The sequence below is a fragment of the Rhinopithecus bieti genome, unplaced genomic scaffold, assembly GCF_001698545.2.
Source record: "Rhinopithecus bieti isolate Rb0 unplaced genomic scaffold, ASM169854v2 scaffold_44723, whole genome shotgun sequence".
Classification (NCBI taxonomy): domain Eukaryota; kingdom Metazoa; phylum Chordata; class Mammalia; order Primates; family Cercopithecidae; genus Rhinopithecus; species Rhinopithecus bieti.
The window spans coordinates 111,508-132,086 of NW_016817963.1; the positions used below are offsets into that span (position 1 = coordinate 111,508).

At 41.8% G+C, this 20,579-nt stretch overlaps 1 protein-coding gene across 6 annotated transcripts in view; it reads right to left on the reverse strand.

The window, feature by feature from the left end:
- LOC108518251 (uncharacterized) overlaps positions 1-20,579 on the reverse strand; it is a 50,697-nt gene that overhangs the window by 22,889 nt on the left and 7,229 nt on the right. The window contains exons 2-3 of one of the 6 annotated variants that reach the window (XR_001882328.1): positions 8,440-8,594; positions 6,044-6,118 (exon numbers count right to left, since the gene is read on the reverse strand). The exons of 3 other annotated variants lie outside the window; for them this stretch is intronic. The gene's annotated coding sequence lies outside the window, so the exon portion shown is untranslated. The remainder of the gene's footprint in view (positions 1-6,043; positions 6,119-8,439; positions 8,595-20,579) is intronic. 2 more of the 6 variants (XR_001882329.1, XR_001882327.1) reach the window with 2 other exon arrangements.

The window sequence follows — 20,579 nt, forward strand, 5'->3', positions numbered from 1 at the left end:
TCCATGTTAAAGACCCAGCAGCTGAGACACAGAGAGGAGAGATCATCTGCCAACAGAGTAAAGAATAAGCAGCAGCAGAAGGGATTATTACCAGGGGCCAGTCTTGACCATTACCGGCGTGGGGCAGGTATTTAAAGAACAGATACAGTTGCAGGCACTGAAGAGATCATTTTTCAGACTAAGGACAATATTTGAAGAGGAAAGTCCAAGAATATTGAGGTTAGCAAACAGGAGTTGACGACAGTAATGGAAAGTCTGTGAGGAAGTGATCCTCCAGGTCTGTGCAGGCAAGGGGACAACCTGTGGATGTTGGGGGGCTCTTCAGCAGAGAGCAGGACCCAGCTGCGGGGTCACAGTCAGTTTCTGGGCATGGAATGTGAAAGCCCAAGTAGCCTGGGTCGTCCGTGCAGCTACCGGAAGTGAAATTTGAAAACTGTAACCAAAAGAAACCAAGCCATCAAAAAATGTAGTATCTGATGAGGACTGATCTAAGGAAGTGAGCGGCCAGTGATCCAACAGGAAAAGGAGGCCACGAGCGAAGAACAGCCCAGGAGGCATGCCGAACCTCATCTCCAGCGTGGTCCTGGCCACTGGGAGGCCAGCTGGGTTTCTACGTTTCCTGGCCCAGTTATGGTCAGGTGGCCCAGCTTCAGGCCGGGAGGGGAAGAAGCAGCAGCCAAGGCTGACAGGCAACCTGAAACCTAAAAACTCCCCATGCCTTCCACATGCCAAAAAAGACAGGACTAAAGTGTCCAAAACTAGCATTTCAACTCCATCTCAACTTGATACCAATCCTTGCACTTCCAGGCCAGGAGAAAATAGATTTTGAACTCAAATAATGTTAATGCTCCATTTTTTTTTAATGTGCAAAAACCAAAATCTGATGGGATGTCATCAAGAAAATCATGAAACAGCATTTGATCATGTAGTCTGCCATCAGATCACATTTTCAAGGAATATTCACTATCTAAGGAAATGCACATCACGTAAGGTATGAAGAAAAGCAGGCTGACATGCCAGAATGTGCTCTGGATTTGCTGAGAGAAATCATGTTTTGGTATAATAAAGAAGCTGTACAGACAGAATATAGCCCTGTTTTATATCATTAATAAATTGCCCTCATTCACGCAATATTGATGGTACTGTTACACCATAAGAATAGTCAAGATATGTGAAATAAAAAGTGTCCTTACTTTCATGAAATTTAATTCCTAAAAGTCTGTCACCTGATATATCTAGATACTTGAAAACTTAATCATGGTAATTTTACCTCTTTTGGTTAGCCTTTTAGCAACTTGGTTTACTTTTCCCCTTTTGGAACTAAATAAACATTGTAAAATTTAAAATTACTATATAGAGACTGAAATTGTTCTTGTAAAATTTCCACATAGCAGATTAATACGTATTGACCTTTACCTTTAATAGATACAGACAAAAGTAGTTAAATGTTTTTTGTTTTTGTTTTTGAGATGGAGTCTCGCTCTGTTGCCCAGGCTGGAGTGCAGTGACGCCATATCAGCTCACTGCAAGCTCAACCTCCCAGGTTCACGTCATTCTCCTGCCTCAGCCTCCCGAGTAGCTGGGATTACAGGCATCCACCACCATGTCTGGCTAAATTTTTTTGTATTTTTAGTAGAGACGGGGTTTCACCATGTTAGCCAGGATGGTCTCGATCTCCCGACCTCGTGATCTGCCCGCCTCAGTCTCCCAAAGTGCTGGGAGTACAGGCGTGAGCCACCACGCCCAGCCGAAAGTAGTTAAATGTTTTTGTTGAGTATTTATCTAACTGCCTGTGGGAAAAAAGAAAAACCTTTCTTAGCATAATTGTTTGGAAGTTTTGGATAGTGCAGACTTCCTATTAGCATAGACTGAGAACCAATCAAGTATAGGTAAATTTTAAGGGGTTGAGATTTCTTTGAAACCATAAAGAAGAGGCAGGGAACTGCTCACACTTCTGTTTTGTTTTGCATGGTATCCATTGCAAGTACCTTATGCATGAAATTAAATTGCTTGGGCTACAAGCACTAAAGAGTCACATTAGCAGTCCTCAGGCATTTGGTGGGAGAAGGGAGTGTTGTTGATGGTAGAGAACTACTTTCTGATTTTCTTCAAGTCTAATGGAGGGGATAGGAGTGGTGTGGTTTAAATAGAAGAGTGGACTTCCGTGAGAGAGTGCAGATAAGCCAGCTCATCCCCTTTCCCACACTGCTGGTAAGAGGCAGGGCTGGAGATGCCAGGCCCCAGAGCCACAGGAAACCTGGAAGAGGCAGGACAGGCTGATGGGTGAACAGGGTGGGGAGGGCACAGGGAGTGCACAGGATCTTCAGGGTGACCAAGGAAAGGAATGTGTGAACTGGTGCCAAGAAGCTGAGGATAAAAAAGGAAGAAGAAAGGAGAAGGGACTGGGTCAGCTGTAGGGTAAGGAAGCGGGAGGAGTGGGCTCCTGGGCAGCCCTTGGTATGCCCTCCTAGTTTCATTCCATGCCTTGATGGGTAAGTCTTAGTTCTTCCATGGTCCCTTTGTTCTGTGTTCTCAGGTGACCTCTCCCCTAAGAGATACAACAGCTAATTCAGGCACCATCAGACAGCGGGGATCCTGGGCTTCTGGGTGTCATCCACACACCCCAGGCAGGGATGGAGAGGTTGGGAAGATGCTGGGGAGTTCGTGGGTGTCTGAGGTCAAGGTATGTGGAGGCAGGAAGTCTGTTGGTGGAGTCTACGCTATTCCCCACTGCTCCAGGGTAATTCTCACCAGTGTTCAGATTTGCCCCATCAAGTAGAGATATAAAAATACAGCTAGTACATGAGGCCCTAGTCAGGAATACCTGCCCTCAATCCAGTCAACCCTATGTTCTCCCCATCTTCTCCTGATTCACCACAAGCTCTTCCCTCACTCCCATGATTCTTTAAGATGTTAAGGAGGACATCACTCGTGGCTACAGCAGCTCCAAATACAAAATTCATTTCTGGCTTATACTTCCAACCACCCCCCCGACCCCCACCATTACCCACACCCACTTTCAAAAAGGATCTGAGGTCTATAAGTTGATATTCTACATAAATTGAAATAGAAAATGAAAAACTAAGTGGAGAAAAGAGGAAGGAAATATATCAGCGGGTATAATTACTGTCACAGAGCAAGTCACAAAGAAATTGACTGACGAAGTTGAAGCTACTAAATATTCTTGTCTGTCTATATGTACTAACATCTCAGAGAAAATTCATTGCAATAGCACTAATTAACATCAATTTTACTGTATTCAGTTAAAATGCTGTAGTTATAAAGCAAAATAATCTTAAAGATTATAAAATAGGTTTATGTTGATAGCAGAAGACACCTGATACCAATAGCCATATGAAAGCAATCACTTGGCAAAAGTCAAATGTGAAAGACAAACACAAGGATGCTTAACCACAAATGTGGAGTCTGAAAATCAAGCAAAGTGAAGCAGGCTGAATCACAGAAAAATGCGTGGATTTTAAAATCAGGCAAACCTTCTGAATTCAACTCAGCTTCCCATTCACTAGCTATGTCACATGACCTCTCTGTGCTTCAACTTATTCATACCCAAAGCTTGGAAAGTCTGTTGTGAGAAATAGCAATAGGCATCTAATGAATCTACTACAGTGCCTGGCACACAGGAGGCACTCATTAAATAGTATTTATTAATCAAGCCCCTATAATAATTCAGGCACTATTCTAGATGCCAAAAGTAGAGTAATGAATGAAAGAAATCTTTGTCTTAATGAGTTTTATGCTGTGATGGGAGCAAATAGCCAACAAGTAAGTGGTGAAAGAAGAAAGGGTGGGAGGAGGAAAGAAGGAAAGGAGGGAGAGGAGAGAGATCTGAAAGTGACATTCTACTGAAAAAATACAAGAGTAACAGGGTAAAGAGTATCTTGGGGCAAGAGCTAGCTCCTCTAGCTAAGCAGTTGGACTTCTCCAACTGCCTCCTCAGAATGCCTGTCTTAGGAGATGACATTTTGTCTGAGTGCTGATTGATGGAAAGGAAGTCAGAGTGGGTTAAGATCTTATGAACAAGCATTCCAGCCAGAGGGAGTGGCAAAGAGCAAAGGCCTTGGGACCAGAACAAATTTAGCATTTCCAGAGACAAAGAAAAGCCAATGAGGGACATGAGAGAAGTGTTATAAGTGACATGTTATGAGTGGCAGAGGAGGGTATAGGTTAGGTCCTAGGTGTTGGTGAAGTCAATTCAAGTAAGCCCTTGAGGGCCCTAATTGAGCTTAGATTTTATTTTAATTACGATGGGAAATGATGGGAGGGTTTTAAGCAGGAGAGTGACATGATGAAATGTAATCTTCAGAAAGACTATTCTGTGGACTGTATGAAGAATGAAGGAGTTCTTATGGGTGGAGAAAGGTTGGAAGGATTGTACATGACAGTGTATATGTATATCACACTAAGCCCAGTGTCTGGAGTGAGGATGACACTGAAAAAGCAGTAGCTGCTTTATTCACATTCTACACTGATGGTACCTAACATTGAATACAGTAACAGAACACAGAGTCATGCTCCATTTAATTATGTGCCTTTCTCAATTGATCTACCATTTTGATGGTATCCATGCATCCATGAAGAACTGATATCAATTACATCAGCTCACTGTTAGCTATAATTTAATCTTCTTTTGATGATGTGAAAATCAGAAACAACTTCAGACTGTCATTATGTACATTGCCTTTCCCGTTCAGCTGAAGAGACTCAAAGCTGCTTAGCATAATTTTGAAGACTTGGAAGTTTACTGAAATTAACCTAGCTCCCAAGAGTCATCCATCGCTTATTCATTTAATAGACGTTTTCACTCAACACCTGCTAGGAACCAGGAACTGGTCTAGGTGTTAGGGAAACAGACAGGAACAAGACAGACAGGAGCCACTTTTGAGTGAATTAACATTCTGTTGGGTAGAAATGAAAAGCAAAGAGTGTCTCAAGAAAGAAAGAGTGTGCTCCCCTAGAGAGAAGTGGGGGCAGCCACTTTAGACAGAGGCACCAGGAAGACTTCTGAAGAGGTGACATTTGGGCTGTGACTTAAATGACAAGAAGGAGTCAGTCGCAAGAAGAGCCTCAGAGGGAAGAGTCCAGGTAGAAGGCAAATACAAAAATCCCAGGAGGGAATGACCTTGGTGAGTGAGGCCAGCGTGGCTGGAGTGGAGGGAAGGAGGAGAGCATGGTGGCAGCAGAGACGGCCCAGGCAGGTGGGAGCCAGGGCAGACAGGGTCCTGAAGGCCAGGCTGAAGAAACCGCCTCTCATGCTAAGAGCAATAGGAGGCCACAGGAGGGATTTTAGCCAGATAGGACCCAAGTTGGGGAAAGCCATTGGATCCTAAATTCAGACTTTTGATGTTCATTTAAATTCCCACCTCAGGCCTCCTAAAGGAAGAGTTATGCTCTGCAAACACATACAGCTGATCCTTATTATCTGTAGTAGTCACATTCTATACAGTCTCTTTGAGCACTGCATTAGCAAATACTGAGCCATTGCACCCAGGAGAAATACAGGGTTAGGTTCTTGTGAGCCTCTGGTCACATTTCTGTCAATTAATTCATATGTGTATATATAAAATCTTGTTTCATGTGTGTTTCTATTTAAAGTCACCTTATTTAATGTATTTTTCACTCATTAATATTGAACTCATGGCAAACTATGCTATAACTCATGCCTGAACTAAGCTTCTCTAACACAGATATTTTCTGTTAGGCACATCACAGCCTTTTTGAGCTTAGGACCACTAGACAGTACTTTAGCACTATGCTCAGGGTCCATTTTAAATAGTGAAATCACCCACGGAAAAAAATGCAAAAAAAAATGTGGCACTGAATAAACTGTGGAAAGGACACTTGTTGAGTTTTGGGGGGTTGAGGAGAGATGCAGGATGCATGAGCCCTGCCATCAGGGAGCTTCTAATCTGTTACAAGAGTCAAAATTAACACAGTAAAATATCCACAAGACAATATAATTGAGTGGGTGAATGGGGTGAGGAAAGTGTTTTATATTACACTATATGTTCTTGGTGGCTTTTACCTTTTCTTTTTCCAGGTTTTTCAAGCACCAGTGGTACTTTCTACATGTGCTTCTTTTAGGGTAGGGCAGATCAGCCTAAAACAAAGAAGTCCATTAAAAATGTGACTTAAATGCAGAGTAGAAACTATAATCTGAAAGCCAAAGGATTGTTTATTTGTGAGAACCTGTCTTTGTTCTGTGAACTGTATTGATTCCATGGAATTCTAAAAGCTGAGATTAATAAGATTGGATTATACGATTCATAATTCAAGTTTTGTGGATTGGGCACTGAGCAGTAACCTCTACAGAGCAGTGAAGAGTGCCAGTTTATATATCTGCCTTCCTACCCACAATGGCAAGGAGTATTTCCCAGTGAACAAGAAGAGGAAATTTAGAGAGAATAAAATAGAGTGCTTAATAAGAACAAGATAGCTAGTGACAAAATCTGTTCCCTCCTGTGGTCAAACCCTAGGTGGAGTGTGGTAAAGACACTCAGAAGTCCTTACTTAATAGTACTTTCCATGGCAGACCCGAAGAAGACAGCCAGTGTCTTAATCACCTCAGGTGCTATAATGAGATACCATGACTGGTGGCTAAAACAACAAACATGTATTTCTCATAGTTCTAGAGGTTGGGAAGTCCAAAATCAAAGTGCCAGCAGATTTGGTGCCTAGTAAAGGCCCACTACCTGGCTCATAGGGAGTGCCTTCTAATGGCGTCCTTACATGGTGGGGAGAAGAAGCAAGCTATCTTAAGATTATTCTAAGAACATTAATCCCATTTATAAGGGTTCCATTCTCATGACCTCATTTAATCCTACTCACCTCCCAAAGACCCCACCTCCTAATACTATCACATTACAAGGTAGGGTTTCAACATATAAATTTGGGGAGACACAAGCATTCAGTTTCTAACAGAGTTTCATAGAAAAACATTTATTTTAAATGGCATTTGAATAACACGGCTCTCATTGAGAGAGGTGAGAGAGGTGGTGAGGCAGACCAGGCCTTGGCACAGCCTTGCAGAGCCATGTACATCACAGAATACTAAAGATAGGCAACAGAGAGTTTTCAGTCCTCAAGGAGAGGAATAGAAGAGCTGTAGGAGTGGGTGGGTCACAGGGAGTCTGGGAGAAGAGCAGGAGGACACAGACACATGGACCTCACTGTTGATCAGAGTGAGGCAGAAACTAGGGTCAGCAGTAGCAGCTACCAGCCCACCATGTCAAAGACCAGGCAGGGTGGAGACCCCTTTTGGGTGCCAGTCACAATTCCCCAAGGACCGGAGCATGACAATTCAGTGGTCATCAATGGCAGAGGGCTGTATGAGAACCCAGTTTACTTCTAAGCTCCCTGGATCATAAGGTCACTCTTGGGAAGAAGGAAGTGAGAACTCTGAATTTCACAGAATCCTTACTAAAAGAGGCAACATTTTAAACCAGAAGTAGAGTTATCTGCTTTTTTCTTTTGTGTTGTTGTTGTTGTTGTTGTTGTTGTTGTTGTTGTTGTTTTGAACCAGGCAGACTCCCTCTGTCACACAGGCTGGAGTGCAGTGGTGTGATCTTGGCTCACTGCAACCTCTGCCTCCTGGGTTCAAGTGATCTTCCTGCCTCAGCCTCCCAAGTAGCTGAGACAACAGGCGTGAGCCACCAGGCCCAACTAATTTTTGTATTTTTTGTAGAGACAGGGTCTCTCCATGTTGCCCAGGCTGGTCTCAAACTCCTGAGTTCAAGCCATCCTCCTGCCTTGACCTCCCAAAGTTCTGGGAATATAGGCATGAGCCACTGTGCCCAGACCAGAAGTAGAGTTGTCTTAAAATAGAAAAATTAAAAGCTTTAGACTATCAGTAAAAATGGAGTCTAAAACCGGAGCTGAGCTGAGTTCAATTACAGAAAAATTTTAAATGTTATGTTTTTTCACATCGGACTGTGACTATAAATTTTGAACTTGCTCCATGTGCTACACTGTGGTGCACCACTCAAAAGCCCCAGAGCATTGCAAAGTTGAGGGAAATGAGTGAAGCCAGGAATGGACAGAGATGGCTGGGTTGGGCCCAACCAGAAGAGAGGAGGGCAAGACACTGAATCAGGGCAATGGCTGAGTTGCATAAGCAGAAACACTGGGAGAGACAGGCAGTTGGGATCCTCAGGGTGCAGCCATGAAGTATAAAATTACCTGCCTTGGGAATTGTAAGCACTGTAATAGAAAAGTTAGCAGATTTGCCTACTCCAAAAATCCCTGATTAGAGGGCAAAGACCATGAGGTCTGAGCCCACCGCCTTCCAACAACACCCTCAGTTGAATAGACTGAGGGTGTTCTACACACTGGACCCAAGCAGGCCAATCAGCAGCCCTTTCCAGGGAATTTGGAATTCGGACACAGGGGCTCTGGTTCGTCAACTCTCAAAGCTTAGCATACCCAAGACACTTGTGAGATTCCATGCTCCACCACTGTATCTTCAGGATTGGAGCTGAAAGATCTTTGATCTTCAAAATCTTTGGTCTTCAAAATGTGTCTGATGGAGCACATTTAGAGCCCGGGAATCGGTATTTCGACTCATATCCCTGGTGAATCTAAAACAGGAAGGCCATGGATCACCATCTGAGAAATAGGTTTCTGGACTGGGGGTTCCCTAGGCTAAGTTGGACATTTTTGATCCTATAACTGGTGATGCAGAAGAAAGAAGCCTGTAGAGAGGGAAGTATACAGCAGACATATATTGAAAAGTCGTGAGGCCCCAGGAGCTGGGCTCACCATTCATACTTTCCTGGCCCTTCTCCTTTGCCTCCCCTATTCTGATGGAGATTAAAAATTCTAAGCATTTTTCAGTCTCTTTTGAAGCCAAGAGGTCACATGATGTATTTTTGGCCAATGAGAGGTATGTGGAAGTTGGCTTCATTGTGAGAGGGCATTTTGGGAGAGCATTTGCTTTCCTGATTGAAGGGTAGATATGCGGAGAGCTGCCCATTTCTATCCTTCTACCTGCATGAAGCTTGAGGCTGCAACAATCATTTTTAATCCTCAAAGCAATAAATGCAAACAGCCAACACACTAAGGCTGCGCAGTGAGAAGAAGGGCCTCAAGCGACAGACTCAATGCCACCACTCTTGCTTGTGGCCCATGCATAGACTATCCTTAAATTTTCAGTGGCTTATAGGAAGAGAGCTTATATACATTTTAAAAATCTGTGTATTCAGGAACATGAGAACAAAACTGTGGGTGAGCACATTCTAGCGGGATGATTAGGTCGAAAGAACTGAGAGCAAAGGGGCCACCTGTGCAATAACCAGTACAAAACCAATCCCAGCAGGGCAATTTTGAGAAAATTAATTAGAGAGCTAATTGTCTAGCCAAGAAACCGAATCCTCTAGATTTTTCTACAAGTTAGAATGAAGTCTCAGCAGCTACAGTTATCCTACAGAGTGTGTCACTGTGGTATAGTTGTAGTTCAAACCAACGTAAAGACACCTAATCTCAAAAACATAAAGTCAATAGGAAAGGCAGATAAAAATCCTATGAGAAAACCAGAGAAGATGATCACAGAAGGACCTCAGCCTATGATCAGTAGCTCACGTTTGCGTCACCTTAACCTGGGCAACCAGACCTCAGGGCCCGACTGAGTTAACTGGTCAACAAATGCAGAACCTGCAACCTTACATCCTGATTGGAAACGATTTTATACATGGGATGGTACAATTACTAAAATCTTAGGAAGGAGATTTATTAAAACCTAGGAAAATAGAAAATATGATTAAGAAACAGGCCAAGCACAATGGCTCACACCTGTAATTCCAGCACTTTGGGAGACCCAGGCAGGTAGATTGCTTGAGCCCAGGAGTTTGAGATCAGCCTGGGCAACATGGTGAGACTCCTTCTGCAGAAAAATTTAAGTTAGTCAGGTGTGGTGGCATGTGTCTGTGGTCCCAGCTACTCAGGAGGCTGAGGCGGGAGGATCCCTTGAGCTTGGGAGGTCCAGGCTGCACTGAGCCATGATCATGCCACTGCACTCCAGCCTAAAGAAGAAGATTAAGAAACAAAGTCAAATCCATCATATTAAAAAAAGTTTTTTTGTACAAATGTGGTCTCACTATGTTGCTCAGGCTGGTCCTGAATTCCTGGGTCCCAGTGATCCTCCTGCCTCAGCCTCCCAAAGTGCTGGGATTACAGACTTGAGCCACCATCTCACTTTTTTAACCAGAAATGATGTGAAGATATTTCAACAGTTTTGTAACCATAGTGATGTTTTATGTTGTTTTGCCTGCTACATAAGGTATTAGAGAGTTTCCTGTGTCTGCTATAACAATTACCACAAACTTGGTAGCTTAAGACAATAGAAATGTATTCTCTCATAGTTCTGGAGAAGGGGAGTCTGAAATCAAGGCTGAGCTGCCTCCAAAAGCTCTGGGAAAGAATTCGTCCCTTTCTAGTGACAACGGCATTCCTTGACTTGTGGCCTCATCCCTCTGATCTCTGCCTCTGTGGTCATGTGGCCTCCTCATCTTCTGTGTGTCCATCTAATCTCCCTCTGTCTCCTCCTATAAGGACACTTGTAATTGGAATTAAGGTCCACTCAGATAATCCAGGGTAACCTCCCCAAGTCCAGATCCTTAATCACATCAGCAAAGACCCTTTTTTCTCATTAGGTAAAATGTACAGATCATAGGGATTAGGATCTGGTATCTTTAAGTGGCCACAAATCAGCTTCCTGCAGACAATACCTAAGAAACTCTGATATACTTGATTTGTGATTTAATTTTCTATTTAAATGTTTTTACATTTATAATTGATGTACGCATATTTAGGGAATTATGTTTTTGATTTATTTTAGACAAGAAGTATGTGAATTTTAAAGGAAGGTTGTTTTAAAACAATTTTAAAATAAATTCATAAGATTACTAAATTAGACTTTTAAACAAAGGACGTGGTAGTAAATATTCTTTTCCACACAAAATCTCTTAGAAACCTAATGAATCTATAACATACTTTACTTGAAGTCTTCCTTCACTTGCTCTGTGTGTGTATGTGTGTGTTTGTGTGTGTGTGTGTTCACGTTCCAGTGATCCCCAGTGGAATAGAGAATATTTCTCATTTCCACTCTAGAAGATGAGAACAAAATTGGATGCTTGCAAAAGGCAAACTTAGATGAGTGCACCCACCTACTTATTCCATTACTGATGAGAGTTAGGATGACAGGGTGAGCAATGAACAGGCAGTCAACACCTTGGGTCATCCACAGCCCACGTCAACTGCACACACACAGCCTCTGCAGGACTTCAGATCTCACAGGTTAACTGCTGTTTGCCTCATAATGACTCTTGTGTATTGTGCTGGAGGATTTGGGTTCCTTTAACAACCGGTTATAGGGCTGCTATAGAGTGCTTTGTTTTGTTTCTTTTCCCTGAGTAGGCTAAATGTGTCCTAGGTTTTAAAGCTACTTTTTGAAGAGAGACATTTGCTGAGATGCATTTTTACAATACACTCTATTCCATGAGGCACATGATGGAGTTCAAAGATTGCTCATCATTATCCAGTTGGACACCAGGACAGGAAACTTCTGGAAAACACCTTTACTCCAGGGCATCTGCTCCTTCCATCAACATATTACCTTCTTAAGGTAATTCCTTTCCTGGCCACTGGTACTTCTTTTCCTCTAAAAATCTCCCACCCTTCTACTGAAAGATTTCTGCATGCCTGAGCAGATAGATGACCCCACTACACAGGATTTGCATACACTGCATGATGTGGGGCTCTCCAAGAAAGTGGTAATTGATCAAGTCTCAGAGACCTTTAAAATGTCTTTCATCTCCCCAGCATGCCATACTTTTGGTTATCTTGTGTCTGCGGAAACCACTTCCACCACTGAAGGAGATGTTTCCTCTGGTCCTCTTTCAATTTTCTCTGTGGTCAAAATGTTGGACAAAGGCTGTATTTTATGCTGCTCCTCTTTCCTTTCTGAGATCTAGTCTACTGAATATAATGCCCAGGCCATTGATTCATTCATGGGCATTCATTCTAGGTCCTGGCAAGCACTATGGAGTATTACTAATTATGCTATGTATATGTAGTTTTGATGTTCAGGATATGTTATAAATACGAACTCAGTCACTTTCCTTAACAGGTAATCAGTCCCACATGCCTGGCCCTGTGTTTTTTGCAACTTGGGAAATTAGAGGGAGGTAGCTTAAGTAACTTATCTTGGATCACGAAGAGACATCATGTGTCAGAGAAGAAGTATGTTATTTTATGATGAGTAGATCAAGTATAAATCATTTCAAACTGAAACACTTGAATAAAGCTAAACTAGTATGGTTTTTGAGTCACTAAAATAACATTTCCTGAATGCTTTGAGAGCTTCTTTGGATGCCTTCCACTAGACTATCAATGAGCCCCAATCCCATTAAGCCTTTGAGAATAAGTGAAGTTACTAGAGGATTACCTGGCTCCTGGAATTTTTTGTGTTTTTTCAGTGATGTGCTGATGAATATGAGTCAAAAAGTAGATAGGAGCATTCCATAAAATTGAGGGAAATTAGAAAAGAGATTGGTTAATGATCCAAACAATTCTAACTGGGAAGACTGTAAAATTTGCTTTTCTTAATCAGATTGATGCTTTTTAATGTTATATCCGGCTCCTTAAGGAAAATGACTATAGAAAATTGGAGGGGGTGTCCAGAAATAGCACAGAGATTTGGAAGTCTGCAAAGAATTTCAAGTTCCTGTTCAAAGATTACATTTAAATACACCTTGATGGGCTTAGTCACTCGAGTGAATTGGCATTGCAGGTGTTTGTCTTCCGTCCAACCGTGGGCTTCCTCTGTGGGAATTTCTTTTTGTGAAGCTGAGATGGTGTATAAGAAATCTCCAAAGTTAAAGCAAAGGGTAGTGACTAACTTGAAATTCCTTAATGGGGAAATTTCACAAAGGTCCCACCAAGGGCGGAAAATAATGAGTCTTAAAGTTTTGGGAACTGATCACATAAGCACATAAAATAAAGAAACAGGGTGGGAAAATTCATTTCCCAGAGAGTCCTGGTAGCAAGAAGACCAAGTCTTCCCAAAGCTGTGTCACCAATAAATCCCCACAGATTGGACCCATTTTTCCCCAGAAAACATGACAGAAGCTCACATGGAAATCCAGTGTGTACAAAGTGCATTTTAAAATAATATTTTTAGATGAAAATAAGATTTAAAATATTTATATAGTTGAACACACATGCACACATCTGTACAGATATCCATACAGAATATAGTATAAAGAACGTAAAATTAAGAATCAAGACACTTGGGTTGCGAACAATCTATACCTCTCTCCCTTTGGAAATTCCCTGAACTTCAGTTTTCTATTTGTAAAATAATAATAGGATAGGGTCAGGCGCGGTGACCCATGCCTATAATCCCAGCACTTTGGTAGGCCAAGACAGGTGGATCACCTGAGGTCAGGAATTCGAGACCAGCCAGGCCTACATGGCAAAACCCCACCTTTACTAAAAATGCAAAAATTAACCGGGTATGGTGGCATGCACCTATAGTCCCAGCTACTTGGGAGGCTGAAGCAGGAGAATTGCTTGAACCCAGGAGGTGGAGGTTGTAGTGAGCTGATATTATGCCATTGCACTCCAGCCTGGGTGACAGAGTGAGACTCTGTCTCAAAATAATAATAATAATAATAATAATAGGATAACTGTATTTTCCTTACCTAAGTTGTTGTGAAGCTCAAATGAGGAAATAAATGTGAAAGTACTTTTAAAATTATAAACAATTACTCAAATGTAACTTATTATTATATCCATTATTATAAGCAAACTCAATATAATGGAAAAACCACCTATATTCCCTGATGCTCTGGCCATACCTATGAGACACAGTATATGAAAATCAAGTCCAAGTGTGGAGCTAACAATAAGAGGATGGGGATAAAGGACTCGACTATGAGACACCTCCTCATTTTACTCTCTTTGCTGGACACCGTAGAGTAAGGCAGAAGTCATAGCTAATTGTCTACTATTCCTCAACTTATTCCACCAGAAACTTCTCTAGACTAATAATGTTGTTTCTAAAATGAAGGTACAGTCTTGGATAATTGAGGTGATTAAAACTGTGGGTACCAGAGCCAGACCACCTGGGTTCAAATTCTAGATCTGTCACTTACCAACTGTGCATCCTTTAGAAAGTTTTTTCTAAAGGAGTGATAACTGTACTTACATAAACAATGCTCCGTAAATGTGCTGTAGTTGGAATGACTTTACCCTACTAAGAAGAATGGAAGTGGATGAAAATTTTCTCTTCTTTTTATTTCTTGAACAAGTCAGTATACCTCTCTCTGACCCCCTCAGAGTAACACACTTGCTAGTCCATACAGGCCCTTCATACACACTAGGAAAATATGTACATTGCTCAAAACATTTTATCACATTCAGTGGGAGAAAAAAATCTCTAATGACAACAGTGCAGCAGATCTCCCCTAGAATTGGGCAGTAGACAATCTGCTCAACGTTACATGATAGTCTTGTCTCTGAAACTCAGTCTCCTTTTACGGAGGGAGAGAGGAGTGGTTAGGTTAGAGGTCCCTAAATCCTCTGATAATTCCAAAAAATCCTGTGATTTTTTTTTTCTTTTAGGTTTTTAGACTGTCTTTAGGATGCAATACTTCATTCCAACTCCAGGTCTAAGAAGGGCTAGCAGACCAAGCACAGTTTAATCACAGGGTTCTGAGGACTAGGGCAGATAACACAGCATTTCAAGCAGATAGCTGGAGAGGCTTGCATTTTCTGGCTAGATTAGCATCCTTCTCACCACCTTTTTACACATAGAACCCAAAACTAGGGAGACACAGCATGAGTCCACCCTGTGCCCTGCATCATCCTATATAGTCCAGGGAAGATACTGAGACTTGAATTGAAGCAAGCGTGCCTTTGCTTATGAAGAAGACTTTTTTTTTTTTTTTTAAAGCAGGCCATACATTTTCCTTTGCAAAGGAAACAGAAATTTCCATTTTAAAGGTGTCCTCCTCTGCTATACCACAAAAAGGAAAATGACTCTTAACGACCAAAGAGACAACTCTTGTCGCTGGAGGTGCACCTACTCGAGTCTACATAACAAGCCTTATAAAATTGTCCTTATCTATCATTAGTTTCCCCCAAATATTTACCTTCCCATAATTTCCTTCCCTCAGAAGCTCAAACTCCTTTTCCTTTGTCTAGTTATTTTTCTAGGATTTATCACCCTTTGTTAAAATAGGATATAAGCCTCTAGGCCTAACCATTTTTTTAGGTTTTTCACTTATTTTCTGTAAAGCCCCTGTGTGCATGTGAAATAAACCTCTTCTTCTATTAATCTGTCTTTTGTCAGTTTAATTTGCAGGCCCCAGTCACTGAACCTAGGAGGGTAGAGGAAAGGTTGTCCCTATATTTGCCTCTCACCTCATTGGCTATTGCAAACAAAACAACTATTCTTTTTGCGTCACTGAAAACATGAAATCTGAAGGAAGAAAAGTCAGTGAGAGGGAAGTCCTTACTCATGGGAATGAGGAGTGGGAAGATCAGGACCCGAGCAGCTGACCTTGCTTCTCAACCACTTAACGCTCTTGGGGCCCCAGACTGGAAAGGCCTGAGTCACCACCAAAATTCCTTCCTTGTTCCATCAATGTTCCCCTTGCTGCCTTTCTTGCTTCCTGCCATTTCTCCAGCCGTCTTTGGTATATCTTGGCCCTTTCTTCTCATGAATCTTCTTCCTTTGCTATTGCAAAGGAACTGCTATTCTACTCAGAAATCACTAAACTACAATGGATTTGTTTGCCTTCACACAGAAGCTGCTGGGGTGACCCCTTGGTTAGCCCCAGCGTGCATCTTTGGTAATGATTTAGCAATCTAAGACTTAGTCTCAGCAAGAAGAGGAACCAAGATGTTCCTTTCTCACAGAACCTGTAATTTGACCTCCCTCTCAGAACAAAGATAAAGGGATGTGGTTTTTACTTACTGGCTGTAAGACACATTATACATTCATTTTACAGATGCTGAAAAAACGGAAGCCCCAGAGAGAGAATTTTATAAGGAGAATCTCCCAGCATGTCTTAAAGCCTGGAGACAAGTAAACGACACCTGAGTGTCAGGACTGCCAGGAATTTCCCAAGACATATCAAGGAGATCCATAGACATCAATCACCCCAGGAAGACCCAGTGTGCAGATGAAGATAATACCTTAGACCAGCAGCGTGCTTTGGTTCACAAAGGACTTTCATTTTTACAATCTTCTTTGATCTACAAAACCTAAGCAGTAGTCAGGCCATATATTATTATAATTCCTACTTTACAGGTCACAAAATGACCGCCTAGGGAGGCAAAGTGACTTCTAAACTCACATAGCTAATACGTGGTGAATAGGATAGGCTTTCCTCTCTTGGCTTCTTATCCTATGATTTTTCTTTAAAAGAACTAGGATTGGGGGAAACAGAGGGCAGAAGAAGGCAGCCAACAGCTCTGCCCTAGTGACCTGCTTTGCCAGCATCATCTTGGGGAACCTCAAGCACCTATTAGACCCCTTCTGTTTGCCCAAGCATACTAGCCCTGCATTCCTACGGTGAGGCTTTCTGTTCTTCTCCAGAAGTATTCTGTGCTGTAGGGAAAGATCACAGATGCCCCCAGGGGCTACAGTTTTGCCTGGAAGTCTCATCTTAGTCTCTCCTTTATTGCATTCATGACCACTGTTGATACAAAGCTACCTGGGGGATAACATATAATCCATTGTATAATAACTTCCTAGGTCACCAATCATGTACTCAGTGCAAGCTCTGTGCCAGGCCCTGGTAGGTGCCCACAGTATGAGACTTAATAAGCCAAGAGCTAAAAGGAAGAATGGAAAGACAAAAACAAGTGAATACAGGGTTGTGTAGAGAGAACAGTGGAGGGAGTGGCAAAGGAGGGCATCTGATCCCAAACACGTTATCAACTTTCTAAGCAGGGAGTAGGAAGGCAATAGTTTTACGATCAGGATAGCCAATATTTCCAAGTTCCTAAGGACATCTCAGAATGAGAAACAGAGCCACTGTGTTGTGCTAATGAGAAGGAAGAAGGTTCTGGAGTCTGGTATGTCTGTGTTCAAACTCTGCAATGTACCCCTCGACCCACACTGAGGCTAGTGACAGTCCCTTATTTTACTCACATTTCCTGCCATGTAAAAATGGGGCTGTGGTAGTGCCTATAACATGGTACTGCTGTGTGCATTACATAATTGGCTTCACTTAATGAAGGGATGTGGGATGGTGATTAAGAGCACAGACTGTTGACGTTCTAATATTGGCACTACCCTTAACTCTGCACTTTGGACAAGCAAACTATTTGTACCTCAGTGGTCTCATGTGTAAAAATGATGACAATAATACTTCCCCTAGAAGGTTGTTATGAGGATTAGATGACCTAATGCATGTAAAGTCCTCAGCACAGAGCCTGGCATATGATAAACACTCAATAAATGCTAGCTGATATTATGACAAACTGGCTTACAATCTACTAGGCCAGAAGGCTCTCCATTATAACACCAAAAATCTTCAAGGAAACATCTTTAGTCCCTTTTCAGATTGCAATTTGTGCTCCTTATATGCAAATTAGGGCATGACAGAGCTTTCATCACTATGTTCACCTTTTTCTGGGTTGACTAGTTGACTAAAACAGCACTAGTTCTGAACTACATCTCATATGGTCAGTAACAGATGTAGAGATCCAGGGTTTACCTCACCTCTTCATTTCTGCCCCTGTGTGGATTCAACATGAGGCTGTCTGAGGAGACACATTGAACCCCAGTGGGCACTGGTCTCATGAGAGATTGCTGAGAGCCCCACTGTCTTCGACAGTTACAGCTGCTATAACAGAATACTACAGACTGGGCAGCTTAAACAGCAACAACAATTATCTGGCATCTTGATCTTGGACTTCCCAGCCTCCAGAGTTGTTCTGGGAAGTCCAATATCAAGATGCTAATTTGGTCCCTGAAGAGGGCTGTCTTGCAGATTGCTGCCTTCTTGCTGTATCCTCATCTGACTGAGAGAAAGTTTCTCTTTAGTCTCTTCTTATAAAGTCACAAATCCCATTCATGTGGTCATGAGGGCTCCACCTTCATGAGCTAATTACTTCCCAAAGGCCAAACCACCACATTGGTGATTAGGGCTTCAATACATTAATTAGGACAAGGGGGTGAGACACAAATATCCAGTCCTTGGCATCAGTTCACCAGCAGCCAAATGACGTATCACTGTCACCATCCCCAACACTGTTGTACCTATACTTACCATAGATCCATGGTGTGATGAAGATAAACTTTAAGGAAACTAAATGTTTTTGATAATAAAGACACTGATTTTTAGAGTTTTCATATGAGTTCAAATTTAGTGCTTCTTGAATTTTAATTTTGATTTATAAACAAATCGCTTTACAAGGAGCTAACAACTAGAGGTAGCCATCTCTGCCACACATGGCAGTGAGCTATAAAGACTGAGACTTCAACATAATTTAGGATGTGTCTCAAAAAGAAAGCAATTTATCATGAGCACAAAACACGGACAATCCCACCATAGCTTCCAAAAGGCAGACATGTATGAGCCTCCCCAGGGCTGAGATTGTTTTGTGCTTGATGTAGTAGAGACCTGGGGTCAAGGAACTGAAGTATGCAATGATCTAAATTCCAGTAGAGTAAGCCATTATCTAACCTGAATGCATTCTCCTGGAACACAGAGACTCCCTCTTTCCCATCTTTATATCCCTAGTGTTTGGCTCAGAATGAATCCTCATACATGTTAGATGATAACAGATATTCCATGACTTCAAACAAGAAAGATTTTAGAATTAATGTTTTCATATGGAGAAATCTGAAATGGTGTTGGTGCAGCATAAGCTAGGGAGGAACTAGTATTCCTATCTCTTTCTTTATAGAACTAGTATTCCTATCTCTTTCTTACCTATAGTGATAGGTAAGACTCATTAGCCAATGACTTCCTTTAAGAATGAGTCCAACACATACATTCTACATGAAGAACATGCCAAACATTTATTTCCAGGACAACTAAGTGTGTGTGTGTGTGTGTGTGTGTAAAAGTTTATTTTATAATGTCACCTACTTGACAGGAAATTATGTGTGGGTCAGTACTGATGATGCTACATTGAAGAGTCATTTACTGTTTCAATTATACAACACCATTTTCATCACTAGTTTTTACCAGGAAATTCTATAAGCAGTTGCTTAACCTGTGCATGTTATCAGAATTGTCTAAAGAAGTGTTGTTATAGTTACTGCCCAAAGTCAATAGCTCCTATCAGGGAGACACGATGCCTATCTCCTTTGAGAGAAAAAGGAAAAGACTGTTTCCAGATACTCAAGAGCCTTCCAGCATGATGCATTGGAATTCATACTTCATCTGAAGACTCTAAACTTTATGAAAATAAAGTTATTCATTCATACATTTTAGAATATTATTTGTCTTTGGAGCATCCATGTAATCATTCATTTTCTGGTATTTGGAGCAACAGAAAAAGTTCAAGAAGACTGAAATGGTAAAATGTTCCTTTTTTATGAGAAGTAGAAATTGCATTCCACCAAATAGTGACCTAATGTTTGTTTTTGACAAATTTCTTAAACTTACTAGTAAGCATGTTGTTTGGGAGTAAATTTGCTAAAATGCATTTATCCTTAGGGGCCAATATGGGTTTTTAGAACTATAAAATGCCCGAATGAATAGATTTTCTTGATGATCATTGAAAATGATTGCCTTTAATGCAAAAGATGCATTCATAAAGATTTTGCACTATTCAAACTCACAAGGAGTGTCCCAGGAATTGTCTTAGCTGTCCTTGTTTAAACAGCCTTCTCCACAATTTTCTGGTTTCTACATTTTCTCTCTCTTTCACTGGCTCTGACTCTCTGTGAGGATTTCTACTTTCCAGACCTCCAATACTCTATGTAATAGTGAAAATGCCTTGAAGCCATTACATCAATGGACTTTCCATGTCCTTTCTCTGTATATGGTGTTCCCCAAGAGCCATTGTGCCATTATAGTCCAAAGGGAAAGAAGAGAGAGAGTACATGACACTTCAGAAGGGCACCAGGTATACCGTAGAAGGTTCCCTAGGATTGGAAGTGAAAGTGGGACACCTGCCCATCTGGTCTTGGTGGATGATGGGAAGGAAAAAAAAGAAAAAGATTGGGCAGAAGGTTCAGACTTATAAGCTATCAAGTTAATGACAGAAATGTCCATATGGGTATAGGAAAGACCAAGAGCATTCCAGACCTAACAGCACCTCTGGGATGCAGCCACATCAGCGTGGAGAAGGAGCCACAGACCTTCACTGGTGGAGGGCAGTGGCTAGATAGCTGCATGAGAGGCAGCATTCCAGGTTTCCCATGGTCTACACAGACCATGCACTGTAACTAGCAGTTTGCATGTACCATACTGAGGGGCACCGAGACTCGGAGTGAAAAAGAAGACATAGTGTACTTCCCAGGCCCACAGTCTCCTGTCAGGCAGTGGTTCTAGAATGATGACCAAATGGCTACACAGGCACCACGTGATTCTCAG